The sequence below is a fragment of the Rhinoderma darwinii genome, unplaced genomic scaffold (genome assembly GCF_050947455.1).
Source record: "Rhinoderma darwinii isolate aRhiDar2 unplaced genomic scaffold, aRhiDar2.hap1 Scaffold_487, whole genome shotgun sequence".
Lineage (NCBI taxonomy): Eukaryota > Metazoa > Chordata > Amphibia > Anura > Rhinodermatidae > Rhinoderma > Rhinoderma darwinii.
In genome coordinates this window covers 52,663-79,004 of record NW_027464033.1, presented here as the reverse complement: position 1 = coordinate 79,004, position 26,342 = coordinate 52,663, and the positions used below count along the sequence as shown (strand labels likewise).

Below are 26,342 nucleotides of genomic sequence, written 5' to 3'. Positions count from 1 at the left end.
CGATTAAAAAGGACTATGGATTAAAGCATTTAATATCAATGGCCATTCTAAGCTGAATGTGCTTGCTCTCGTCAGATCGCAGAAGTTACACAGCTTAAGGCCTTACTAGTGTGGGAGACTGACTGGGAATCCGTGGTGCGGTTGACTTTTTATTGTGTCGTTTAGATTTTGTTTCACAATCGATTAAAAAGGACTATGGATTAAAGCATTTAATGTCAATGGCCATTCTAAGCTGAATGTGCCTGCTCTCGTCAGATTGCAGAAGTTACACAGCTTAAGGCCTCGCTAGTACCAAAGTGGCAGACTGTCTGGGAATCCGTGGTGCGGTTGACTTTTTATTATGTCGTTTAGATTTTGTTTCACAATAGATTAAATAGGACTATGGATTAAAGCATTTAACGTCAATGGCCATTCTAAGCTGAATGTGCCTGCTCTCGTCAGAACGCAGAAGTTACACAGCTTAAGGCCTCACTAGTACCAGTGTGGGAGACTGTCTGGGAATCCGTGGTGTGGTTGACTTTTTATTATGTTGTTTAGATTTTGTTTCACAATAGATTAAATAGGACTATGGATTAAGGCTTTTAATGTCAATGGCCATTCTAAGCTGAATGTGCCTGCTCTCGTCAGATCGCAGAAGTTACACAGCTTAAAGCCTCGCTAGTACCAGTGTGGGAGACTGTCTGGGAATCCGTGGTGCGGTTGACTTTTTATTATGTCGTTTAGATTTTGTTTCACAATCGATTAAAAAGGACTATGGATTAAAGCATTTACTGTCAATGGCCATTCTAAGCTGAATGTGCCTGCTCTCGTTAGATCGCAGAAGTTACACAGCTTAACGCCTCGCTAGTATCTGTGTGGGAGACTGTCTGGGAATCCGTGGTGCGGTTGACTTTTTATTATGTCGTTTAGATTTTTTTTCACAATAGATTAAATAGGACTATGGATTAAAGCATTTAACGTCAATGGCCATTCTAAGCTGAATGTGCCTGCTCTCGTCCGAACGCAGAAGTTACACAGCTTAAGGCCTCGCTAGTACGAGTGTGGGAGACTGTCTGGGAATCCGTGGTGTGGTTGACTTTTTATTATGTTGTTTAGATTTTGTTTCACAATAGATTAAATAGGACTATGGATTAAGGCTTTTAATGTCAATGGCCATTCTAAGCTGAATGTGCCTGCTCTCGTCAGATCGCAGAAGTTACACAGCTTAAGGCCTCGCTAGTACCAGTGTGGGAGACTGTCTGGGAATCCGTGGTGCGGTTGACTTTTTATTATGTTGGTTAGATTTTGTTTCACAATAGATTAAATAGGACTATGGATTAAGGCTTTTAATGTCAATGGCCATTCTAAGCTGAATGTGACTGCTCTCGTCAGATCGCAGAAGTTACACAGCTTAAGGCCTCGCTAGTACCAGTGTGGGAGACTGTCTGGGAATCCGTGGTGCGGTTGACTTTTTATTATGTCGTTTAGATTTTGTTTCACAATAGATTAAATAGGACTATGGATTAGAGCATTTAACGTCAATGGCCATTCTAAGCTGAATGTGCCTGCTCTCGTCAGATCGCAGAAGTTACACAGATTAAGGCCTCGCTAGTATCAGTGTGGGAGACTGTCTGGGAATCCGTGGTGCGGCTGAATTTTTATTATGTCGTTTAGATTTTGTTTCACAATCGATTAAAAAGGACTATGGATTAAAGCATTTAATGTCAATGGCCATTCTAAGCTGAATGTGCCTGCTCTCGTCAGATCGCAGAAGTTACACAGCTTAAGGCCTCGCTAGTACCAGTGTGGGAGACTGTCTGGGAATCCGTGGAGCGTTTGAATTTTTATTATGTCGTTTATATTTTGTTTCACAATCGATTAAAAAGGACTATGGATTAAAGCCTTTAATGTCAATGGCCATTCTAAGCTGAATGTCCTTGCTCTCGTCAGATCGCAGAAGTTACACAGCTTAAGGCCTCGCTAGTACCAGTGTGGGAGACTGTCTGGGAATCCGTGGTGCGGTTGACTTTTTATTATGTTGTTTAGATTTTGTTTCACAATAGATTAAATAGGACTATGGATTAAGGCTTTTAATGTCAATGGCCATTCTAAGCTGAATGTGCCTTCTCTCGTCAGATCGCAGAAGTTACACAGCTTAAGGCCTCGCTAGTACTGGTGTGGGAGACTGTCTGGGAATCCGTGGTGCGGTTGACTTTTTATTATGTTGTTTAGATTTTGTTTCACAATAGATTAAATAGGACTATGGATTAAAACATTTAACGTCAATGGCCATTCTAAGCTGAATGTGCCTGCTTTCGTCAGAACGCAGAAGTTACACAGCTTAAGGCCTCACTAGTGCCAGTGTGGGAGACTGTCTGGGAATCCGTGGTGCGGTTGACTTTTTATTATGTTGTTTAGATTTTGTTTCACAATAGATTAAATAGGACTATGGATTTAGGCTTTTAATGTCAATGGCCATTCTAAGCTGAATGTGCCTGCTCTCGTCAGATCGCAGAAGTTACACAGCTTAAGGCCTCGCTAGTACCAGTGTGGGAGACTGTCTGGGAATCCGTGGTGCGGTTGAACTTTTATTATGTCGTTTTGGATTTTGTTTCACAATCGATTAAAAAGGACTATGGATTAAAGCATTTAATGTCAATGGCCATTCTAAGCTGAATGTACCTGCTCTCGTCAGATCGCAGAAGTTACACAGCTTAAGTCCTCGCTAGTACCAGTGTGGGAGACTGTCTGGGAATCCGTGGTGCGGTTGACTTTTCATTATGTCGTTTAGATTTTGTTTCACAATCGATTAAAAAGGACTATGGATTAAAGCATTTAATGTCAATGGCCATTCTAAGCTGAATGTGCCTGCTCTCGTCAGATCGCAGAAGTTACACAGCTTAAGGCCTCGCTAGTACCAGTGTGGGAGACTGTCTGGGAATCCGTGGTGCGGTTGCCTTTTTATTATGTCGTTTAGATTCTGTTTCACAATAGATTAAATAGGACTATGGATTAAAGCATTTAACGCCAATGGCCATTCTAAGCTGAATGTGCCTGCTCTCGTCAGAACGCAGAAGTTACACAGCTTAAGGCCTCGCTAGTACCAGTGTGGGAGACTGTCTTGGAATCCGTGGTGCGGTTGAATTTTTATTATGTCGTTTAGATTTTGTTTCACAATCGATTAAAAAGGACTATGGATTACAGCATTTAATGTCAATGGCCATTCTAAGCTGAATGTGCCTGCTCTCGTCAGATCGCATAAGTTACACAGCTTAAGGCCTCGCTAGTACCAGTGTGGGAGACTGTCTGGGAATCCGTGGTGCTGTTGACTTTTTATTATGTCGTTTAGATTTTGTTTCACAATCGATTAAAAAGGACTATGGATTAAAGCATTTAATGTCAATGGCCATTCTAAGCTGAATGTGCCTGCCCTCGTTAGATCGCAGAAGTTACACAGCTTAACGCCTCGCTAGTACCAGTGTGGGAGACTGTCTGGGAATCCGTGGTGCGGTTGACTTTTTATTATGTCGTTTAGATTTTGTTTCACAATAGATTAAATAGGACTATGGATTAAAGCATTTAACGTCAATGGCCATTCTAAGCTGAATGTGCCTGCTCTCGTCAGAACGCAGAAGTTACACAGCTTAAGGCCTCGCTAGTACCAGTGTGGGAGACTGTCTGGGAATCCGTGGTGCGGTTGAATTTTTATTATGTCGTTAAGATTTTGTTTCACAATCGATTAAAAAGGACTATGGATTACAGCATTTAATGTCAATGGCCATTCTAAGCTGAATGTCCCTGCTCTCGTCAGATCGCAGAAGTTACACAGCTTAAGGCCTCGCTATTACCAGTGTGGGAGACTGTCTGGGAATCCGTGGTGCGGGTGACTTTTTATTATGTTGTTTAGATTTTGTTTCACAATAGATTAAATAGGACTATGGATTAAGGCTTTTAATGTCGATGGCCATTCTAAGCTGAATGTGCCTGCTCTCGTCAGATCGCAGAAGTTACACAGCTTAAGGCCTCGCTAGTACCAGTGTGGGAGACTGTCTGGGAATCCGTGGTGCGGTTGACTTTTTATTATGTCGTTTAGATTTTGTTTCACAATCGATTAAAAAGGACTATGGATTAAAGCATTTAGAGTCAATGGCCATTCTAAGCTGTATGTGCCTGCTCTCGTCAGATCGCAGAAGTTACACAGCTTAAGGCCTCGCTAGTACCAGTGTGGGAGACTGTCTGGGAATCTGTGGTGCGGTTGACTTTTTATTATGTCGTTTAGATTTTGTTTCACAATAGATTAAATAGGACTATGGATTAAAGCATTTAACGTCGATGGCCATTCTAAGCTGAATGTGCCTGCTCTCGTCAGAACGCAGAAGTTACACAGCTTAAGGCCTCGCTAGTACCAGTGTGGGAGACTGTCTGGGAATCCGTGGTGCGGTTGAATTTTTATTATGTCGTTTAGATTTTGTTTCACAATCGATTAAAAAGGACTATGGATTAAAGCATTTAATGTCAATGGCCATTCTAAGCTGAATGTACCTGCTCTCGTCAGATCGCAGAAGTTACACAGCTTAAGTCCTCGCTAGTACCAGTGTGGGAGACTGTCTGGGAATCCGTGGTGCGGTTGACTTTTCATTATGTCGTTTAGATTTTGTTTCACAATCGATTAAAAAGGACTATGGATTAAAGCATTTAATGTCAATGGCCATTCTAAGCTGAATGTGCCTGCTCTCGTCAGATCGCAGAAGTTACACAGCTTAAGGCCTCGCTAGTACCAGTGTGGGAGACTGTCTGGGAATCCGTGGTGCGGTTGCCTTTTTATTATGTCGTTTAGATTCTGTTTCACAATAGATTAAATAGGACTATGGATTAAAGCATTTAACGCCAATGGCCATTCTAAGCTGAATGTGCCTGCTCTCGTCAGAACGCAGAAGTTACACAGCTTAAGGCCTCGCTAGTACCAGTGTGGGAGACTGTCTTGGAATCCGTGGTGCGGTTGAATTTTTATTATGTCGTTTAGATTTTGTTTCACAATCGATTAAAAAGGACTATGGATTACAGCATTTAATGTCAATGGCCATTCTAAGCTGAATGTGCCTGCTCTCGTCAGATCGCATAAGTTACACAGCTTAAGGCCTCGCTAGTACCAGTGTGGGAGACTGTCTGGGAATCCGTGGTGCTGTTGACTTTTTATTATGTCGTTTAGATTTTGTTTCACAATCGATTAAAAAGGACTATGGATTAAAGCATTTAATGTCAATGGCCATTCTAAGCTGAATGTGCCTGCCCTCGTTAGATCGCAGAAGTTACACAGCTTAACGCCTCGCTAGTACCAGTGTGGGAGACTGTCTGGGAATCCGTGGTGCGGTTGACTTGTTATTATGTCGTTTAGATTTTGTTTCACAATAGATTAAATAGGACTATGGATTAAAGCATTTAACGTCAATGGCCATTCTAAGCTGAATGTGCCTGCTCTCGTCAGAACGCAGAAGTTACACAGCTTAAGGCCTCGCTAGTACCAGTGTGGGAGACTGTCTGGGAATCCGTGGTGCGGTTGAATTTTTATTATGTCGTTAAGATTTTGTTTCACAATCGATTAAAAAGGACTATGGATTACAGCATTTAATGTCAATGGCCATTCTAAGCTGAATGTCCCTGCTCTCGTCAGATCGCAGAAGTTACACAGCTTAAGGCCTCGCTATTACCAGTGTGGGAGACTGTCTGGGAATCCGTGGTGCGGGTGACTTTTTATTATGTTGTTTAGATTTTGTTTCACAATAGATTAAATAGGACTATGGATTAAGGCTTTTAATGTCGATGGCCATTCTAAGCTGAATGTGCCTGCTCTCGTCAGATCGCAGAAGTTACACAGCTTAAGGCCTCGCTAGTACCAGTGTGGGAGACTGTCTGGGAATCCGTGGTGCGGTTGACTTTTTATTATGTCGTTTAGATTTTGTTTCACAATCGATTAAAAAGGACTATGGATTAAAGCATTTAGAGTCAATGGCCATTCTAAGCTGTATGTGCCTGCTCTCGTCAGATCGCAGAAGTTACACAGCTTAAGGCCTCGCTAGTACCAGTGTGGGAGACTGTCTGGGAATCTGTGGTGCGGTTGACTTTTTATTATGTCGTTTAGATTTTGTTTCACAATAGATTAAATAGGACTATGGATTAAAGCATTTAACGTCGATGGCCATTCTAAGCTGAATGTGCCTGCTCTCGTCAGAACGCAGAAGTTACACAGCTTAAGGCCTCGCTAGTACCAGTGTGGGAGACTGTCTGGGAATCCGTGGTGCGGTTGAATTTTTATTATGTCGTTTAGATTTTGTTTCACAATCGATTAAAAAGGACTATGGATTAAAGCATTTAATATCAATGGCCATTCTAAGCTGAATGTGCCTGCTCTCGTCAGATCGCAGAAGTTACACAGCTTAAGGCCTCGCTAGTACCAGTGTGGGAGACTGTCTGGGAATCCGTGGTGCGGTTGACTTTTTATTATGTCGTTTAGATTTTGTTTCACAATCGATTAAAAAGGACTATGGATTAAAGCATTTAATGTCAATGGGCATTTAATGTCAATGGACATTTTAAGCTGAATGTGCCTGCTCTCGTCAGATCGCAGAAGTTACACAGCTTAAGGCCTCGCTAGTACCAGTGTGGGAGACTGTCTGGGAATCCGTGGAGCGTTTGAATTTTTATTATGTCGTTTATATTTTGTTTCACAATCGATTAAAAAGGACTATGGATTAAAGCCTTTAATGTCAATGGCCATTCTAAGCTGAATGTCCTTGCTCTCGTCAGATCGCAGAAGTTACACAGCTTAAGGCCTCGCTAGTACCAGTGTGGGAGACTGTCTGGGAATCCGTGGTGCGGTTGACTTTTTATTATGTTGTTTAGATTTTGTTTCACAATAGATTAAATAGGACTATGGATTAAGGCTTTTAATGTCAATGGCCATTCTAAGCTGAATGTGCCTTCTCTCGTCAGATCGCAGAAGTTACACAGCTTAAGGCCTCGCTAGTACTGGTGTGGGAGACTGTCTGGGAATCCGTGGTGCGGTTGACTTTTTATTATGTTGTTTAGATTTTGTTTCACAATAGATTAAATAGGACTATGGATTAAAACATTTAACGTCAATGGCCATTCTAAGCTGAATGTGCCTGCTTTCGTCAGAACGCAGAAGTTACACAGCTTAAGGCCTCACTAGTGCCAGTGTGGGAGACTGTCTGGGAATCCGTGGTGCGGTTGACTTTTTATTATGTTGTTTAGATTTTGTTTCACAATAGATTAAATAGGACTATGGATTTAGGCTTTTAATGTCAATGGCCATTCTAAGCTGAATGTGCCTGCTCTCGTCAGATCGCAGAAGTTACACAGCTTAAGGCCTCGCTAGTACCAGTGTGGGAGACTGTCTGGGAATCCGTGGTGCGGTTGAACTTTTATTATGTCGTTTTGGATTTTGTTTCACAATCGATTAAAAAGGACTATGGATTAAAGCATTTAATGTCAATGGCCATTCTAAGCTGAATGTACCTGCTCTCGTCAGATCGCAGAAGTTACACAGCTTAAGTCCTCGCTAGTACCAGTGTGGGAGACTGTCTGGGAATCCGTGGTGCGGTTGACTTTTCATTATGTCGTTTAGATTTTGTTTCACAATCGATTAAAAAGGACTATGGATTAAAGCATTTAATGTCAATGGCCATTCTAAGCTGAATGTGCCTGCTCTCGTCAGATCGCAGAAGTTACACAGCTTAAGGCCTCGCTAGTACCAGTGTGGGAGACTGTCTGGGAATCCGTGGTGCGGTTGCCTTTTTATTATGTCGTTTAGATTCTGTTTCACAATAGATTAAATAGGACTATGGATTAAAGCATTTAACGTCAATGGCCATTCTAAGCTGAATGTGCCTGCTCTAGTCAGATCGCAGAAGTTACACAGCTTAAGGCCTCGCTAGTACCAGTGTGGGAGACTGTCTGGGAATCCGTGGTGCGGTTGACTTTCTATTATGTTGTTTAGATTTTGTTTCACAATAGATTAAATAGGACTATGGATTAAGGCTTTTAATGTCAATGGCCATTCTAAGCTGAATGTGCCTGCTCTCGTCAGATCGCAGAAGTTACACAGCTTAAGGCCTCGCTAGTACCAGTGTGGGAGACTGTCTGGGAATCCGTGGTGCGGTTGACTTTTTATTATGTCGTTTAGATTTTGTTTCACAATCGATTAAAAAGGACGATGGATTAATGCATTTAATGTTAATGGCCATTCTAAGCTGAATGTGCCTGCTCTCGTTAGATCGCAGAAGTTACACAGCTTAACGCCTCCCTAGTACCAGTGTGGGAGACTGTCTGGGAATCCGTGGTGCGGTTGACTTTTTATTATGTCGTTAAGATTTTGTTTCACAATAGATTAAATAGGACTATGGATTAAATCATTTAACGTCAATGGCCATTCTAAGCTGAATGTGCCTGCTCTCGTCAGATCGCAGAAGTTACCCAGCTTAAGGCCTCGCTAGTACCAGTGTGGGAGACTGTCTCGGAATCCGTTGTGTGGTTGAATTTTTATTATGTCGTTTAGATTTTGTTTCACAATCGATTAAAAAGGACTATGGATTAAAGCATATAATGTCAATGGCCATTCTAAGCTGAATGTCCCTGCTCTCGTCATATCGCAGAAGTTGCGCAGCTTAAGGCCTCGCTAGTACCAGTGTGGGAGACTGTCTGGGAATCCGTGGTGCTGTTGACTTTTTATTATGTCGTTTAGATTTTGTTTCACAATCGATTAAAAAGGACTATGGATTAAAGCATTTAATGGCAATGGCCATTCTAAGCTGAATGTACCTGCTCTCGTCAGATCGCAGAAGTTACACAGCTTAAGGCCTCGCTAGTACCAGTGTGGGAGACTGTCTGGGAATCCGCGGTGCGGTTGACTTTTCATTATGTCGTTTAGATTTTGTTTCACAATCGATTAAAAAGGACTATGGATTAAAGCATTTAATGTCAATGGCCATTCTAAGCTGAATGTGCCTTCTCTCGTCAGATCGCAGAAGTTACACAGCTTAAGGCCTCGCTAGTACCAGTGTGGGAGACTGTCTGGGAATCCGTGGTGCGGTTGACTTTTTATTATGTCGTTTAGATTTTGTTTCACAATAGATTAAATAGGACTATGGATTAAAGCATTTAACATCAATGGCCATTCTAAGCTGAATGTGCCAGCTCTCGTCAGAACGCAGAAGTTACACAGCTTAAGGCCTCGCTAGTACCAGTGTGGGAGACTGTCTGGGAATCCGTGGTGCGGTTGAATTTTTATTATGTCGTTTAGATTTTGTTTCACAATAGATTAAATAGGACTATGGATTAAATCATTTAACGTCAATGGCCATTCTAAGCTGAATGTGCCTGCTCTCGTCAGATCGCAGAAGTTACACAGCTTAAGGCCTCGCTAGTACCAGTGTCGGAGACTGTCTGGGAATCCGTGGTGCGGTTGACTTTTTATTATGTTGTTTAGATTTTGTTTCACAATCGATTAAAAAGGACTATGGATTAAAGCATTTAATGTCAATGGCCATTCTAAGCTGAATGTGTCTGCTCTCGTCAGATCGCAGAAGTTACACAGCTTAAGGCCTCGCTAGTACCAGTGTGGTAGACTGTCTGGGAATCCGTGGTGCGGTTGACTTTTTATTATGTCGTTTAGATTTTGTTTCACAATAGATTAAATAGGACTATGGATTAAAGCATTTAACGTCAATGGCCATTCTAAGCTGAATGTGCCTGCTCTAGTCAGACCGCAGAAGTTACACAGCTTAAGGCCTCGCTAGTACCAGTGTGGGAGACTGTCTGGGAATCCGTGGTGCGGTTGAATTTTTATTATGTCGTTTAGATTTTGTTTCACAATCGATTAAAAAGGACTATGGATTAAAGCATTTAATGTCAATGGCCATTCTAAGCTGAATGTGCCTGCTCTCGTCAAATCGCAGAAGTTACACAGCTTAAGGCCTCGCTAGTACCAGTGTGGGAGACTGTCTGGGAATCCGTGGTGCGTTGACTTTTTATTATGTTGTTTAGATTTTGTTTCACAATCGATTAAATAGGACTATGGATTAAGGCTTTTAATGTCAATGGCCATTCTAAGCTGCATGTGCCTGCCCTCGTCAGATCGCAGAAGTTACCCAGCTTAAGGCCTCGCTAGTACCAGTGTGGGAGACTGTCTCGGAATCCGTTGTGCGGTTGAATTTTTATTATGTCGTTTAGATTTTGTTTCACAATCGATTAAAAAGGACTATGGATTAAAGCATTTAATGTCAATGGCCATTCTAAGCTGAATGTCCCTGCTCTCGTCAATTCGCAGAAGTTACACAGCTTAAGGCCTCGCTAGTACCAGTGTGGGAGACTGTCTGGGAATCCGTGGTGCTGTTGACTTTTTATTATGTCGTTTAGATTTTGTTTCACAATCGATTAAAAAGGACTATGGATTAAAGCATTTAATGTCAATGGCCATTCTAAGCTGAATGTGCCTGCTCTCGTCAGATCGCAGAAGTTACACAGCTTAAGGCCTCGCTAGTACCAGTGTGGGAGACTGTCTGGGAATCCGTGGTGCGGTTGACTTTTTATTATTTCGTTTAGATTTTGTTTCACAATAGATTAAATAGGACTATGGATTAAAACATTTAACGTCAATGGCCATTCTAAGCTGAATGTGCCTGCTCTCGTCAGATCGCAGAAGTTACACAGCTTAAGGCCTCGCTAGTACCAGTGTGGGAGACTGTCTGGGAATCCGTGGTGCGGTTGAATTTTTATTATGTCGTTTAGATTTTGTTTCACAATCGATTAAAAAGGACTATGGATTAAAGCATTTAATGTCAATGGCCATTCTAAGCTGAATGTCCCTGCTCTCGTCAGATCGCAGAAGTTACACAGCTTAAGGCCTCGCTAGTACCAGAGTGGGAGACTGTCTGGGAATCCGTGGTGCGGTTGACTTTTTATTATGTCGTTTAGATTTTGTTTCACAATCGATTAAAAAGGACTATGGATTAAAGCATTTAATGTCAATGGCCATTCTAAGCTGAATGTCCCTGCTCTCGTCATATCGCAGAAGTTACACAGCTTAAGGCCTCGCTAGTACCAGTGTGGGAGACTGTCTGGGAATCCATGGTGCGGTTGATTTTTTATTATGTCATTTAGATTTTGTTTCACAATCGATTAAAAAGGACTATGGATTAAAGCCTTTAATGTCAATGGCCATTCTAAGCTGAATGTCCCTGCTCTCGTCAGATCGCAGAAGTTACACAGCTTAAGGCCTCGCTAGTACCAGTGTGGGAGACTGTCTTGGAATCCGTGGTGCGTTTGACTTTTTATTATGTCGTTTAGATTTTGTTTCACTATCGATTAAAAAGGACTATGGATTAAAGCATTTAATGTCAATGGCCATTCTAAGCTGAATGTGCCTGCTCTCGTTAGATCGCAGAAGTTACACAGCTTAACGCCTCGCTAGTACCAGTGTGGGTGACTGTCTGGGAATCCGCGGTGCGGTGGACTTTTTATTATGTCGTTTAGATTTTGTTTCACAATAGATTAAATAGGACTATGGATTAAAGCATTTAACGTCAATGGCCATTCTAAGCTGAATGTGCCTGCTCTCGTCACATCGCAGAACTTACACAGCTTAAGGCCTCGCTAGTACCAGTGTGGGAGACTGTCTGGGAATCCGTGGTGCGGTTGACTTTTTATTATGTTGTTTAGATTTTGTTTCACAATAGATTAAATAGGACTATGGATTAAGGCTTTTAAAGTCAATGGCCATTCTAAGCTGAATGTGCCTGCTCTCGTCAGATCGCAGAAGTTACACAGCTTAAGGCCTCGCTAGTACCAGTGTGGGAGACTGTCTGGGAATCCGTGGTGCGGTTGACTTTTTATTATGTCGTTTAGATTTTGCTTCACAATCGATTAAAAAGGACTATGGATTAAAGCATTTAATGTCAATGGCCATTCTAAGCTGAATGTGCATGCTCTCGTTAGATCGCAGAAGTTAAACAGCTTAACGCCTCGCTAGTACCAGTGTGGGAGACTGTCTGGGAATCCGTGGTGCGGTTGACTTTTTATTATTTCGTTTAGATTTTGTTTCACAATAGATTAAATAGGACTATGGATTAAAACATTTAACGTCAATTGCCATTCTAAGCTGAATGTGCCTGCTCTCGTCAGATCGCAGAAGTTACACAGCTTAAGGCCTCGCTAGTACCAGTGTGGGAGACTGTCTGGGAATCCGTGGTGCGGTTGACTTTTTATTATGTCGTTTAGATTTTGTTTCACAATAGATTAAAAAGGACTATGGATTAATGCATTTAATGTCAATGGCCATTCTAAGCTGAATGTGCCTGCTCTCGTCAGATCGCAGAAGTTACACAGCTTAAGGCCTCGCTAGTACCAGTGTGGGAGACTGTCTGGGAAGCCGTGGTGCGGTTGACTTTTTATTATGTCGTTTAGATTATGTTTCACAATCGATTAAAAAGGACTATGGATTAAAGCCTTTAATGTCAATGGCCATTCTAAGCTGAATGTCCCTGCTCTCGTCAGATCGCAAAAGTTACACAGCTTAAGGCCTCGCTAGTACCAGTGTGGGAGACTGTCTGGGAATCCGTGGTGCGGTTGACTTTTTATTATGTTGTTTAGATTTTGTTTCACAGTAGATTAAATAGGACTATGGATTAAGGCTTTTAATGTCAATGGCCATTCTAAGCTGAATGTGCCTGCTCTCGTCAGAACGCAGAAGTTACACAGCTTAAGGCCTCGCTAGTACCAGTGTGGGAGACTGTCTGGGAATCCGTGGTGCGGTTGAATTTTTATTATGTCGTTTAGATTTTGTTTCACAATCGATTAAATAGGACTATGGATTAAGGCTTTTAATGTCAATGGCCATTCTAAGCTGAATGTGCCTGCTCTCGTCAGATCGCAGAAGTTACACAGCTTAAGGCCTCGCTAGTACCAGTGTGGGAGACTGTCTGGGAATCCGTGGTGCGGTTGACGTTTTATTATGTCGTTTAGATTATGTTTCACAATCGATTAAAAAGGACTATGGATTAAAGCCTTTAATGTCAATGGCCATTCTAAGCTGAATGTCCCTGCTCTCGTCAGATCGCAAAAGTTACACAGCTTAAGGCCTCGCTAGTACCAGTGTGGGAGACTGTCTGGGAATCCGTGGTGCGGTTGACTTTTTATTATGTTGTTTAGATTTTGTTTCAAAGTAGATTAAATAGGACTATGGATTAAGGCTTTAAATGTCAATGGCCATTCTAAGCTGAATGTGCCTGCTCTCGTCAGAACGCAGAAGTTACACAGCTTAAGGCCTCGCTAGTACCAGTGTGGGAGACTGTCTGGGAATCCGTGGTGCGGTTGAATTTTTATTATGTCGTTTAGATTTTGTTTCACAATCGATTAAAAAGGACTATGGATTAAAGCATTTAATGTCAATGGCCATTCTAAACTGAATGTCCCTGCTCTCGTCAGATCGCAGAAGTTACACAGCTTAAGCCCTCGCTAGTACCAGTGTGGGAGACTGTCTGGGAATCCGTGGTGCGGTTGACTTTTTATTATGTTGTTTAGATTTTGTTTCACAATAGATTAAATAGGACTATGGATTTAGGCTTTTAATGTCAATGGCCATTCTAAGCTGAATGTGCCTGCTCTCGTCAGATCGCAGAAGTTACACAGCTTAAGGCCTCGCTAGTACCAGTGTGGGAGACTGCCTGGGAATCCGTGGTGCGGTTGACTTTTTATTATGTCGTTTAGATTTTGTTTCACAATCGATTAAAAAGGACTATGGATTAATGCATTTAATGTTAATGGCCATTCTAAGCTGAATGTGCCTGCTCTCGTTAGATCGCAGAAGTTACACAGCTTAACGCCTCGCTAGTACCAGTGTGGGAGACTGTCTGGGAATCCGTGGTGCGGTTGACTTTTTATTATGTCGTTTAGATTTTGTTTCACAATAGATTAAATAGGACTATGGATTAAACCATTTAACGTCAATGGCCATTCTAAGCTGAATGTGCCTGCTCTCGTCAGATCGCAGAAGTTACCCAGCTTAAGGCCTCGCTAGTACCAGTGTGGGAGCCTGTCTCGGAATCCGTTGTGCAGTTGAATTTTTATTATGTCGTTTAGATTTTGTTTCACAATCGATTAAAAAGGACTATGGATTAAAGCATTTAATGTCAATGGCCATTCTAAGCTGAATGTCCCTGCTCTGGTCAGATCGCAGAAGTTACACAGCTTAACGCCTCGCTAGTACCAGTGTGGGAGACTGTCTGGGAATCCGTGGTGCTGTTGACTTTTTATTATGTCGTTTAGATTTTGTTTCACAATCGATTAAAAAGGACTATGGATTAAAGCATTTAATGTCAATGACCATTCTAAGCTGAATGTGCCTGCTCTCGTCAGATCGCAGAAGTTACACAGCTTAAGGCCTCGCTAGTACCAGTGTGGGAGACTATCTGGGAATCCGTGGTGCGGTTGACTTTTTATTATGTTGTTTAGATTTTGTTTCACAATAGATTAAATAGGACTATGGATTAAGTTTTTGAATGTCAATGGCCATTCTAAGCTGAATGTGCCTGCTCTCGTCAGATCGCAGAAGTTACACAGCTTAAGGCCTCGCTAGTACCAGTGTGGGAGACTGTCTGGGAATCCGTGGTGCGGTTGACTTTTTATTATGTCGTTTAGATTTTGTTTCACAATCGATTAAAAAGGACTATGGATTAAAGCATTTAAAGTCAATGGCCATTCTAAGCTGAATGTGCCTGCTCTCGTTAGATCGCAGAAGTTACACAGCTTAACGCCTCGCTAGTACCAGTGTTGGAGACTGTCTGGGAATCCGTGGTGCGGTTGACTTTTTATTATGTCGTTTAGATTTTGTTTCACAATAGATTAAATAGGACTATGGATTAAAGCATTTAACGTCAATGGCCATTCTAAGCTGAATGTGCCTGCTCTCGTCCGAACGCAGAAGTTACACAGCTTAAGGCCTCGCTAGTACCATTGTGGGAGACTGTCTGGGAATCTGTGGTGCGGTTGAGTTTTTATTATGTCATTTAGATTTTGTTTCACAATAGATTAAAAAGGACTATGGATTAAAGCATTTAATGTCAATGGCCATTCTAAGCTGAATGTCCCTGCTTTCGTCAGTTCGCAGCAGTTACACAGCTTAAGGCCTCGCTGGTACCAGTGTGGGAGACTGTCTGGGAATGCGTGGTGCGGTTGACTTTTTATTATGTTGTTTAGATTTTGTTTCACAATAGATTAAATAGGACTATGGATTAAGGCTTTTAATGTCGATGGCCATTCTAAGCTGAATGTGCCTGCTCTCGTCAGATCGCAGAAGTTACACAGCTTAACGCCTCGCTAGTACCAGTGTGGGTGACTGTCTGGGAATCCGTGGTGCGGTTGACTTTTTATTATGTCGTTTAGATTTTGTTTCACAATAGATTAAATAGGACTATGGATTAAAGCATTTAACGTCAATGGCCATTCTAAGCTGAATGTGCCTGCTCTCGTCAGATCGCAGAAGTTACACAGCTTAAGGCCTCGCTAGTACCAGTGTGGGAGACTGTCTGGGAATCCGTGGAGCGGTTGAATTTTTATTATGTCGTTTAGATTTTGTTTCAAAATCGATTAAAAAGGACTATGGATTAAAGCATTTAATGTCAATGGCCATTCTAAGCTGAATGTCCCTGCTCTCGTCAGAGCGCAGAAGTTACACAGCTTAAGGCCTCGCTAGTACCATTGTGTGAGACTGTCTGGGAATCCGTGGTGCGGTTGACTTTTTATTATGTCGTTTAGATTTTGTTTCACAATCGATTAAAAAGGACTATGGATTAAAGCATTTAATGTCAATGGCCATTCTAAGCTGAATGTGCCTGCTCTCGTCAGATCGCAGAAGTTACACAGCTTAAGGCCTCGCTAGTACCAGTGTGGGAGACTGTCTGGGAATCCGTGGTGCGGTTGACTTTTTATTATGTCGTTTAGATTTTGTTTCACAATCGATTAAAAAGGACTATGGATTAAAGCATTTAATGTCAAAGGCCATTCTAAGCTGAATGTGCCTGCTCTCGTTAGATCGCAGAAGTTACACAGCTTAACGCCTCGCTAGTACCAGTGTGGGTGACTGTCTGGGAATCCGTGGTGCGGTTGACTTTTTATTATGTCGTTTAGATTTTGTTTCACAATAGATTAAATAGGACTATGGATTAAAGCATTTAACGTCAATGGCCATTCTAAGCTGAATGTGCCTGCTCTCGTCAGATCGCAGAAGTTACACAGCTTAAGGCCTCGCTAGTACCAGTGTGGGAGACTGTCTGGGAATCCGTGGAGCGGTTGAATTTTTATTATGTCGTTTAGATTTTGTTTCACAATCGATTAAAAAGGAATATGGATTAAAGCATTTAATGTCAATGGCAATTCTAAGCTGAATGTGCCTGCTCTCGTCAGATCGCAGAAGTTACACAGCTTAAGGCCTCGCTAGTACCAGTGTGGGAGACTGTCTGGGAATCCGTGGTGCGGTTAACTTTTTATTATGTCGTTTAGATTTTGTTTCACAATCGATTAAAAAGGACTATGGATTAAAGCATTTAATGTCAATGGCCATTCTAAGCTGAATGTGCCTGCTCTCGTCAGAATGCAGAAGTTACATAGCTTAAGGCCTCGCTAGTACCAGTGTGTGAGACTGTCTGGGAATCCGTGGTGCGGTTGACTTTTTATTATGTTGTTTAGATTTTGTTTCACAATCGATTAAAAAGGACTATGGATTAAAGCATTTAATGTCAATGGCCATTCTAAGCTGAATGTGCATGCTCTCGTTAGATCGCAGAAGTTAAACAGCTTAACGCCTCGCTAGTACCAGTGTGGGAGACTGTCTGGGAATCCGTGGTGCGGTTGACTTTTCATTATTTCGTTTAGATTTTGTTTCACAATAGATTAAATAGGACTATGGATTAAAACATTTAACGTCAATGGCCATTCTAAGCTGAATGTGCCTGCTCTCGTCAGATCGCAGAAGTTACACAGCTTAAGGCCTCGCTAGTACCAGTGTGGGAGACTGTCTGGGAATCCGTGGTGCGGTTGAATTTTTATTATGTCGTTTAGATTTTGTTTCACAATCGATTAAAAAGAACTATGGATTAAAGCATTTAATGTCAATGGCCATTCTAAGCTGAATGTCCCTGCTCTCGTCAGATCGCAGAAGTTACACAGCTTAAGGCCTCGCTAGTACCAGTGTGGGAGACTGTCTGGGAATCCGTGGTGCGGTTGACTTTTTATTATGTCGTTTAGATTTTGTTTCACAATCGATTAAAAAGGACTATGGATTAAAGCATTTAATGTCAATGGCCATTCTAAGCTGAATGTGCCTGCTCTCGTCAGATCGCAGAAGTTACACTGCTTAAGGCCTCGCTAGTACCAGTGTGGGAGACTGTCTGGGAATCCGTGGTGCGGTTGACTTTTTATTATGTCGTTTAGATTTTGTTTCACAATAGATTAAAAAGGACTATGGATTAAAGCATTTAATGTCAATGGCCATTCTAAGCTGAATGTGCCTGCTCTCGTCAGATCGCAGAAGTTACACAGCTTAAGGCCTCGCTAGTACCAGTGTGGGAGACTGTCTGGGAATCCGTGGTGCGGTTGACTTTTTATTATGTCGTTTAGATTATGTTTCACAATAGATTAAATAGGAATATGGATTAAAGCATTTAACGTCAATAGCCATTCTAAGCTGAATGTGCCTGCTCTCATCAGATCGCAGAAGTTACACAGCTTAAGGCCTCGCTAGTACCAGTGTGGGAGACTGTCTGGGAATCGGTGGTGCGGTTGACTTTTTATTATGTCGTTTAGATTTTGTTTCACAATAGATTAAATAGGACTATGGATTAAAACATTTAACGTTAATGGCCATTCTAAGCTGAATGTGCCTGCTCTCGTCAGATCGCAGAAGTTACACAGCTTAAGGCCTCGCTAGTACCAGTGTGGGAGACTGTCTGGGAATCCGTGGTGCGGTTGACTTTTTATTATGTCGTTTAGATTTTGTTTCACAATCGATTAAAAAGGACTATGGATTAAAGCATTTAATGTCAATGGCCATTCTAAGCTGAATGTGCCTGCTCTCGTCAGATCGCAGAAGTTACACAGCTTAAGGCCTCGCTAGTACCAGTGTGGGAGTCTGTCTGGGAATCCGTGGTGCGGTTGACTTTTTATTATGTCGTTTAGATTTTGTTTCACAATCGATTAAAAAGGACTATGGATTAAAGCATTTAATGTCAATGGCCATTCCAAGCTGAATGTGCCTGCTCTCGTTAGATCGCAGAAGTTACACAGCTTAACGCCTCGCTAGTACCAGTGTGGGAGACTGTCTGGGAATCCGTGGTGCGGTTGACTTTTTATTATGTCGTTTAGATTTTGTTTCACAATAGATTAAATAGGACTATGGATTAAAGCATTTAACGTCAATGGGCATTCTAAGCTGAATGTGCCTGCTCTCGTCAGATCGCAGAAGTTACACAGCTTAAGGCCTCGCTAGTACCAGTGTGGGAGACTGTCTGGGAATCCGTGGTGCGGTTGAATTTTTATTATGTCGTTTAGATTTTGTTTCACAATCGATTAAAAAGGACTATGGATTAAAGCATTTAATGTCAATGGCCATTCTAAGCTGAATGTGCCTGCTCTCATCAGATCGCAGAAGTTACACAGCTTAAGGCCTCGCTAGTACCAGTGTGGGAGACTGTCTTGGAATCCGTGGTGCGGTTGACTTTTTATTATGTCGTTTAGATTTTGTTTCAAAATCGATTAAAAAGGACTATGGATTAAAGCATTTAATGTCAATGGCCATTCTAAGCTGAATGTGCCTGCTCTCGTCAGATCGCAGAAGTTACACTGCTTAAGGCCTCGCTAGTACCAGTGTGGGAGACTGTCTGGGAATCCGTGGTGCGGTTGACTTTTTATTATGTCGTTTAGATTTTGTTTCACAATAGATTAAAAAGGACTATGGATTAAAGCATTTAATGTCAATGGCCATTCTAAGCTGAATGTGCCTGCTCTCGTCAGATCGCAGAAGTTACACAGCTTAAGGCCTCGCTAGTACCAGTGTGGGAGACTGTCTGGGAATCCGTGGTGCGGTTGACTTTTTATTATGTCGTTTAGATTATGTTTCACAATAGATTAAATAGGACTATGGATTAAAGCATTTAACGTCAATAGCCATTCTAAGCTGAATGTGCCTGCTCTCGTCAGAACGCAGTAGTTACACAGCTTAAGGCCTCGCTAGTACCAGTGTGGGAGACTGTCTCGGAATCCGTTGTGCGGTTCAATTTTTATTATGTCGTTTAGATTTTGTTTCACAATCGATTAAAAAGGACTATGGATTAAAGCATTTAATGTCAATGGCCATTCTAAGCTGAATGTCCCTGCTCTCGTCAGATCCCAGAAGTTACACAGCTTAAGGCCTCGCTAGTACCAGTGTGGGAGACTGTCTGGGAATCCGTGGTGCTATTGACTTTTTATTATGTTGTTTAGATTTTGTTTCACAATCGATTAAAAAGGACTATGGATTAAAGCATTTAATGTCAATGGCCATTCTAAGCTGAATGTGCCTGCTCTCGTCAGATCGCAGAAGTTACACAGCTTAAGGCCTCGCTGGTACCAGTGTGGGAGACTGTCTGGGAATCCGTGGTGCGGTTGACTTTTTATTATGTCGTTTAGATTTTGTTTCACAATCGATTAAAAAGGACTATGGATTAAAGCATTTAAAGTCAATGGCCATTCTAAGCTGAATGTGCCTGCTCTCGTCAGATCGCAGAAGTTACACAGCTTAAGGCCTCGCTAGTACCAGTGTGGGAGACTGTCTGGGAATCCGTGGTGCGGTTGAATTTTTATTATGTCGTTTAGATTTTGTTTCACAATCGATTAAAAAGAACTATGGATTAAAGCATTTAATGTCAATGGCCATTCTAAGCTGAATGTCCCTGCTCTCGTCAGATCGCAGAAGTTACACAGCTTAAGGCCTCGCTAGTACCAGTGTGGGAGACTGTCTGGGAATCCGTGGTGCGGTTGACTTTTTATTATGTCGTTTAGATTTTGTTTCACAATCGATTAAAAAGGACTATGGATTAAAGCATTTAACGTCAATGGCCATTCTAAGCTGAATGTGCCTGCTCTCGTCAGATCGCAGAAGTTACACTGCTTAAGGCCTCGCTAGTACCAGTGTGGGAGACTGTCTGGGAATCCGTGGTGCGGTTGACTTTTTATTATGTCGTTTAGATTTTGTTTCACAATAGATTAAAAAGGACTATGGATTAAAGCATTTAATGTCAATGGCCATTCTAAGCTGAATGTGCCTGCTCTCGTCAGATCGCAGAAGTTACACAGCTTAAGGCCTCGCTAGTACCAGTGTGGGAGACTGTCTGGGAATCCGTGGTGCGGTTGCCTTTTTATTATGTCGTTTAGATTATGTTTCACAATAGATTAAATAGGACTATGGATTAAAGCATTTAACGTCAATAGCCATTCTAAGCTGAATGTGCCTGCTCTCGTCAGAACGCAGTAGTTACACAGCTTAAGGCCTCGCTAGTACCAGTGTGGGAGACTGTGTGGGAATCCGTGGTGCGGTTGAATTTTTATTATGTCGTTTAGATTTTGTTTCACAATCGATTAAAAAGGACTATGGATTAAAACATTTAACGTTAATGGCCATTCTAAGCTGAATGTGCCTGCTCTCGTCAGATCGCAGAAGTTACACAGCTTAAGGCCTCGCTAGTACCAGTGTGGGAGACTGTCTGGGAATCCGTGGTGCGGTTGACTTTTTATTATGTCGTTTAGATTTTGTTTCACAATCGATTAAAAAGGACTATGGATTAAAACATTTAATGTCAATGGCCATTCTAAGCTGAATGTGCCTGCTCTCGTCAGATCGCAGAAGTTACACAGCTTAATCCTCGCTAGTACCAGTGTGGGAGTCTGTCTGGGAATCAGTGGTGCGGTTGCCTTTTTATTATGTCGTTTAGATTTTGTTTCACAATCGATTAAAAAGTACTATGGATTAAAGCATTTAATGTCAATGGCCATTCTAAACTGAATGTCCCTGCTCTCGTCAGATCGCAGAAGTTACACAGCTTAAGGCCTCGCTAGTACCAGTGTGCGAGACTGTCTGGGAATCCGTGGTGCGGTTGACTTATTATTATGTTGTTTAGATTTTGTTTCACAATAGATTAAATAGGACTATGGATTAAGGCTTTTAATGTCAATGGCCATTCTAAGCTGAATGTGCCTGCTCTCGTCAGATCGCAGAAGTTACACAGCTTAAGGCCTCGCTAGTACCAGTGTGGGAGACTGTCTGGGAATCCGTGGTGCGGTAGACTTTTTATTATGTCGTTTAGATTTTGTTTCACAATCGATTAAAAAGGACTATGGATTAAAGCATTTAATGTTAATGGCCATTCTAAGCTGGATGTGCCTGCTCTCGTTAGATCGCAGAAGTTACACAGCTTAACGCCTCCCTAGTACCAGTGTGGGAGACTGTCTGGGAATCCGTGGTGCGGTTGACTTTTTATTATGTCGTTTAGATTTTGTTTCACAATAGATTAAATAGGACTATGGATTAAATCATTTAACGTCAATGGCCGTTCTAAGCTGAATGTGCCTGCTCTCGTCAGATCGCAGAAGTTACCCAGCTTAAGGCCTCGCTAGTACCAGTGTGGGAGACTGTCTCGGAATCCGTTGTGCGGTTGAATTTTTATTATGTCGTTTAGATTTTGTTTCACAATCGATTAAAAAGGACTATGGATTAAAGCATTTAATGTCAATGGCCATTCTAAGCTGAATGTCCCTGCTCTCGTCAGATCCCAGAAGTTACACAGCTTAAGGCCTCGCTAGTACCAGTGTGGGAGACTATCTGGGAATCCGTGGTGCTATTGACTTTTTATTATGTCGTTTAGATTTTGTTTCACAATCGATTAAAAAGGACTATGGATTAAAGCATTTAATGTCAATGGCCATTCTAAGCTGAATGTGCCTTCTCTCGTCAGATCGCAGAAGTTACACAGCTTAATGCCTCGCTAGTACCAGTGTGGGAGACTGTCGGGGAATCCGTGGTGCGGTTGACTTTTTATTATGTCGTTTAGATTTTGTTTCACAATCGATTAAAAAGGACTATGGATTAAAGCATTTAAAGTCAATGGCCATTCTAAGCTGAATGTGCCTGCTCTCGTTAGAGCGCAAAAGTTACACAGCTTAACGCCTCGCTAGTACCAGTGTGGGAGACTGTCTGGGAATCCGTGGTGCGGTTGACTTTTTATTATGTTGTTTAGATTTTGTTTCACAATAGATTAAATAGGACTATGGATTAAAGCATTTAACGTCAATGGCCATTCTAAGCTGAATGTGCCTGCTCTTGTCAGATCGCAGAAGTTACACAGCTTAAGGCCTCGCTAGTACCAGTGTGGGAGACTGTCTGTGAATCCGTGGTGCGGTTGACTTTTTATTATGTCGTTTAGATTTTGTTTCACAATCGATTAAAAAGGACTATGGATTAAAGCATTTAATGTCAATGGCCATTCTAAGCTGAATGTGCCTGCTCTCGTCAGATCGCAGAAGTTACAAAGCTTAAGGCCTCGCTAGTACCAGTGTGGGAGACTGTCTGGGAATCCGTGGTGTGGTTGACTTTTTATTATGTCGTTTAGATTTTGTTTCACAATAGATTAAATAGGACTATGGATTAAAACATTCAACGTTAATGGCCATTCTAAGCTGAATGTGCCTGCTCTCGTCAGATCGCAGAAGTTACACAGCTTAAGGCCTCGCTAGTACCAGTGTGGGAGACTGTCTGGGAATCCGTGGTGCGGTTGACTTTTTATTATGTCGTTTAGATTTTGTTTCACAATCGATTAAAAAGGACTATGGATTAAAGCATTTAATGTCAATGGCCATTCTAAGCTGAATGTGCCTGCTCTCGTTAGATCGCAGAAGTTACACAGCTTAACGCCTCGCTAGTACCAGTGTGGGAGACTGTCTGGGAATCCGTGGTGCGGTTGACTTTTTATTATGTCGTTTAGATTTTGTTTCACAATAGATTAAATAGGACTATGGAATAAAGCATTTAACGTCAATGGGCATTCTAAGCTGAATGTGCCTGCTCTCGTCAGATCGCAGAAGTTACACAGCTTAAGGCCTCGCTAGTACCAGTGTGGGAGACTGTCTGGGAATCCGTGGTGCGGTTGAATTTTTATTATGTCGTTTAGATTTTGTTTCACAATCGATTAAAAAGGACTATGGATTAAAGCATTTAATGTCAATGGCCATTCTAAGCTGAATGTGCCTGCTCTCATCAGATCGCAGAAGTTACACAGCTTAAGGCCTCGCTAGTACCAGTGTGGGAGACTGTCTGGGAATCCGTGGTGCGGTTGACTTTTTATTATGTCGTTTAGATTTTGTTTCACAATAGATTAAATAGGACTATGGATTAAAACATTTAACGTTAATGGCCATTCTAAGCTGAATGTGCCTGCTCTCGTCAGATCGCAGAAGTTACACAGCTTAAGGCCTCGCTAGTACCAGTGTGGGAGACTGTCTGGGAATCCGTGGTGCGGTTGACTTTTTATTATGTCGTTTAGATTTTGTTTCACAATCGATTAAAAAGGACTATGGATTAAAGCATTTAATGTCAATGGCCATTCTAAGCTGAATGTGCCTGCTCTCGTCAGATCGCAGAAGTTACCCAGCTTAAGGCCTCGCTAGTACCAGTGTGGGAGACTGTCTGGGAATCAGTGGTGCGGTTGCCTTTTTATTATGTCGTTTAGATTTTGTTTCACAATAGATTAAATAGGACTATGGATTAAAGCATTTAACGTCAATGGCCATTCTAAGCTGAATGTGCCTGCTCTCGTCAGAACGCAGAAGTTACACAGTTTAAGGCCTCGCTAGTACCAGTGTGGGAGACTGTCTGGGAATCCGTGGTGTGGTTGACTTTTTATTATGTCGTTTAGATTTTGTTTCACAATCGATTAAAAAGGACTATGGATTAAAGCATTTTATGTCAATGGCCATTCTAAACTGAATGTCCCTGCTCTCGTCAGATCGCAGAAGTTACACAGCTTAAGGCCTCGCTAGTACCAGTGTGGGAGACTGTCTGGGAATCCGTGGTGCGGTTGACTTTTTATTATGTTGTTTAGATTTTGTTTCACAATAGATTAAATAGGACTATGGATTAAGGCTTTTAATGTCAATGGCCATTCTAAGCTGAATGTGCCTGCTCTCGTCAGATCGCAGAAGTTACACAGCTTAACGCCTCCCTAGTACCAGTGTGGGAGACTGTCTGGGAATCCGTGGTGTGGTTGACTTTTTATTATGTCGTTTAGATTTTGTTTCACAATCGATTAAAAAGGACTATGGATTAAAGCATTTTATGTCAATGGCCATTCTAAACTGAATGTCCCTGCTCTCGTCAGATCGCAGAAGTTACACAGCTTAAGGCCTCGCTAGTACCAGTGTGGGAGACTGTCTGGGAATCCGTGGTGCGGTTGACTTTTTATTATGTCGTTTAGATTTTGTTTCACAATCGATTAAAAAGGACTATGGATTAAAGCATTTAATGTTAATGGCCATTCTAAACTGAATGTGCCTGCTCTCGTTAGGTCGCAGAAGTTACACAGCTTAACGCCTCCCTAGTACCAGTGTGGGAGACTGTCTGGGAATCCGTGGTGCGGTTGACTTTTTATTATGTTGTTTAGATTTTGTTTCACAATAGATTAAATAGGACTATGGATTAAATCATTTAACGTCAATGGCCGTTCTAAGCTGAATGTGCCTGCTCTCGTCAGATCGCAGAAGTTACCCAGCTTAAGGCCTCGCTAGTACCAGTGTGGGAGACTGTCTCGGAATCCGTTGTGTGGTTGAATTTTCATTATGTCGTTTAGATTTTGTTTCACAATCGATTAAAAAGGACTATGCATTAAAGCATTTAATGTCAATGGCCATTCTAAGCTGAATGTGCCTGCTCTCGTCAGATCGCAGAAGTTACACAGCTTAAGGCCTCGCTAGTACCAGTGTGGGAGACTGTCTGGGAATCCGTGGTGCTGTTGACTTTTTATTATGTCGTTTAGATTTTGTTTCACAATCGATTAAAAAGGACTATGGATTAAAGCATTTAATGTCAATGGCCATTCTAAGCTGAATGTGCCTGCTCTCGTCAGAACGCAGAAGTTACATAGCTTAAGTCCTCGCTAGTACCAGTGTGGGAGACTGTCTGGGAATCCGTGGTGCGGTTGACTTTTTATTATGTTGTTTAGATTTTGTTTCACAATAGATTAAATAGGACTATGGATTAAGGCTTTTAATGTCAATGGCCATTCTAAGCTGAATGTGCCTGCTCTCGTCAGATCGCAGAAGTTACACAGCTTAAGGCCTCGCTAGTACCAGTGTGGGAGACAGTCTGGGAATCCGTGGTGCGGTTGACTTTTTATTATGTCGTTTAGATTTTGTTTAACAATCGATTAAAAAGGACTATGGATTAAAGCATTTAAAGTCAATGGCCATTCTAAGCTGAATGTGCCTGCTCTCGTTAGAGCGCAGAAGTTACACAGCTTAACGCCTCGCTAGTACCAGTGTGGGAGACTGTCTGGGAATCCGTGGTGCGGTTGACTTTTTATTATGTCGTTTAGATTTTGTTTCACAATAGATTAAATAGGACTATGGATTAAAGCATTTAACGTCAACGGCCAATCTAAGCTGAATGTGCCTTCTCTCGTCAGATCGCAGAAGTTACACAGCTTAAGGCCTCGCTAGTACCAGTGTGGGAGACTGTCTGGGAATCCGTGGTGCGGTTGAATTTTTATTATGTCGTTTAGATTTTGTTTCACAATCGATTAAAAAGGACTATGGATTAAAGCATTGAATGTCAATGGCCATTCTAAGCTGAATGCGCCTGCTCTCGTCAGATCGCAGAAGTTACACAGCTTAAGGCCTCGCTAGTACCAGTGTGGGAGACTGTCTGGGAATCCGTGGTGCGGTTGACTTTTTATTATGTCGTTTAGATTTTGTTTCACAATAGATTAAATAGGACTATGGATTAAAACATTTAACGTCAATGGCCATTCTAAGCTGAATGTGCCTGCTCTCGTCAGATCGCAGAAGTTACACAGCTTAAGGCCTCGCTAGTACCAGTGTGGGAGACTGTCTGGGAATCCGTGGTGCGGTTGCCTCTTTATAATGTCGTTTAGATTTTGTTTCACAATCGATTAAAAAGGACTATGGATTAGAGCATTTAATGTTAATGGCCATTCTAAGCTGAATGTGCCTGCTCTCGTTAGATCGCAGAACTTACACAGCTTAACGCCTCC

The 26,342-nt window shown here is 41.9% G+C and overlaps 25 pseudogenes; all 25 read left to right on the top strand.

The window, feature by feature from the left end:
- Nucleotides 1-401: 401 nt before the first annotated feature.
- Nucleotides 402-518, top strand: LOC142720032 (5S ribosomal RNA; annotated as a pseudogene).
- A 627-nt stretch (nt 519-1,145) lies between these two features.
- On the top strand, nt 1,146-1,262 carry LOC142719961 (5S ribosomal RNA; annotated as a pseudogene).
- A 1,185-nt stretch (nt 1,263-2,447) lies between these two features.
- LOC142720024 (5S ribosomal RNA) lies at nt 2,448-2,564 on the top strand (annotated as a pseudogene).
- Nucleotides 2,565-2,819: 255 nt separating this feature from the next.
- Nucleotides 2,820-2,937, top strand: LOC142719917 (5S ribosomal RNA; annotated as a pseudogene).
- Nucleotides 2,938-3,191: 254 nt separating this feature from the next.
- LOC142719665 (5S ribosomal RNA) lies at nt 3,192-3,310 on the top strand (annotated as a pseudogene).
- A 254-nt stretch (nt 3,311-3,564) lies between these two features.
- Nucleotides 3,565-3,681, top strand: LOC142719964 (5S ribosomal RNA; annotated as a pseudogene).
- A 254-nt stretch (nt 3,682-3,935) lies between these two features.
- LOC142720038 (5S ribosomal RNA) lies at nt 3,936-4,053 on the top strand (annotated as a pseudogene).
- A 254-nt stretch (nt 4,054-4,307) lies between these two features.
- On the top strand, nt 4,308-4,425 carry LOC142720039 (5S ribosomal RNA; annotated as a pseudogene).
- Nucleotides 4,426-4,679: 254 nt separating this feature from the next.
- On the top strand, nt 4,680-4,797 carry LOC142719916 (5S ribosomal RNA; annotated as a pseudogene).
- Nucleotides 4,798-5,051: 254 nt separating this feature from the next.
- On the top strand, nt 5,052-5,169 carry LOC142720000 (5S ribosomal RNA; annotated as a pseudogene).
- Nucleotides 5,170-5,424: 255 nt separating this feature from the next.
- Nucleotides 5,425-5,540, top strand: LOC142719989 (5S ribosomal RNA; annotated as a pseudogene).
- A 255-nt stretch (nt 5,541-5,795) lies between these two features.
- On the top strand, nt 5,796-5,913 carry LOC142720037 (5S ribosomal RNA; annotated as a pseudogene).
- Nucleotides 5,914-6,353: 440 nt separating this feature from the next.
- On the top strand, nt 6,354-6,471 carry LOC142719927 (5S ribosomal RNA; annotated as a pseudogene).
- An 830-nt stretch (nt 6,472-7,301) lies between these two features.
- LOC142720022 (5S ribosomal RNA) lies at nt 7,302-7,418 on the top strand (annotated as a pseudogene).
- Nucleotides 7,419-7,673: 255 nt separating this feature from the next.
- LOC142719915 (5S ribosomal RNA) lies at nt 7,674-7,791 on the top strand (annotated as a pseudogene).
- A 255-nt stretch (nt 7,792-8,046) lies between these two features.
- Nucleotides 8,047-8,163, top strand: LOC142719959 (5S ribosomal RNA; annotated as a pseudogene).
- Nucleotides 8,164-8,789: 626 nt separating this feature from the next.
- LOC142720042 (5S ribosomal RNA) lies at nt 8,790-8,907 on the top strand (annotated as a pseudogene).
- A 1,556-nt stretch (nt 8,908-10,463) lies between these two features.
- On the top strand, nt 10,464-10,580 carry LOC142719958 (5S ribosomal RNA; annotated as a pseudogene).
- A 255-nt stretch (nt 10,581-10,835) lies between these two features.
- On the top strand, nt 10,836-10,952 carry LOC142719974 (5S ribosomal RNA; annotated as a pseudogene).
- Nucleotides 10,953-11,765: 813 nt separating this feature from the next.
- LOC142719956 (5S ribosomal RNA) lies at nt 11,766-11,882 on the top strand (annotated as a pseudogene).
- Nucleotides 11,883-12,137: 255 nt separating this feature from the next.
- On the top strand, nt 12,138-12,253 carry LOC142720002 (5S ribosomal RNA; annotated as a pseudogene).
- A 70-nt stretch (nt 12,254-12,323) lies between these two features.
- On the top strand, nt 12,324-12,440 carry LOC142719942 (5S ribosomal RNA; annotated as a pseudogene).
- Nucleotides 12,441-13,625: 1,185 nt separating this feature from the next.
- On the top strand, nt 13,626-13,741 carry LOC142719993 (5S ribosomal RNA; annotated as a pseudogene).
- An 11,229-nt stretch (nt 13,742-24,970) lies between these two features.
- LOC142719818 (5S ribosomal RNA) lies at nt 24,971-25,087 on the top strand (annotated as a pseudogene).
- An 814-nt stretch (nt 25,088-25,901) lies between these two features.
- LOC142720011 (5S ribosomal RNA) lies at nt 25,902-26,015 on the top strand (annotated as a pseudogene).
- The last annotated feature ends 327 nt before the right edge of the window (nt 26,016-26,342 follow it).